This window comes from Physeter macrocephalus, chromosome 14 (assembly GCF_002837175.3).
Source record: "Physeter macrocephalus isolate SW-GA chromosome 14, ASM283717v5, whole genome shotgun sequence".
Classification (NCBI taxonomy): domain Eukaryota; kingdom Metazoa; phylum Chordata; class Mammalia; order Artiodactyla; family Physeteridae; genus Physeter; species Physeter macrocephalus.
This window is the reverse complement of record NC_041227.1, coordinates 115,141,656-115,142,435: the sequence shown is the minus strand read 5'-3', so window position 1 is coordinate 115,142,435 and position 780 is coordinate 115,141,656.

Below are 780 nucleotides of genomic sequence, written 5' to 3'. Positions count from 1 at the left end.
AACCACCAAGCTGATCTCCCTGTGCCATGCGGCTGCTTCCCACTAGCTATCCACCCTACATTTGGTAGTGTATATATGTCCATGCCCCTCTCTCACTTCGTTACAGCTTACCCTTCCCCCCCCATATCCTCAAGGCCATGCTCTAGTAGGTCTGTGTTTTATTTTTTGATATTGAGCTGCATGAGCTGCTTGTGTATTTTGGAGATTAATTCTTTGTCAGTTGCTTGGTTTGCAAATATTTTCTCCCATTCTGAAGGCTGCCTTTTCGTCTTGTTTATGGTTTCCTTTGTTGTGCAAAAGCTTTTAAGTTTCATTAGGTCCTATTTGTTTATTTTTGTTTTTATTTCCATTTCTCTAGGAGGTGGGTCAAAAAGGATCTTGCTGTGATTTACGTCATAAAGTGTTCTGCCTATGTTTTCCTCTAAGAGTTTTAGAGTGTCTTGCCTGACACTTAGGTCTTTAATCCATTTTGAGTTTATTTTTGTGTATGGTTGGGCTATTCGGGGTCTTTTGTGTTTCCATACAAATTGTGAAATTTTGGGTTCTAGTTCTGTGAAAAATGCCAGTGGTAGTTTGGTAGGGATTGCATTGCATTCTTAGCTTTCTATAATTATCTTCAAAACACTAGCTCATTTTTATGTCCTTTAAGGAAAAAAAAAAGGAATATGAGAAAGGGATATTGCAGAAATCAAACCCTGGAAACTTCCCTCAGCGATTAATTCTGAAGGAAGGTCTCAGTACTCAAGGCTGACTGTTTTTTTAAGTAGACCAGATGAGGCA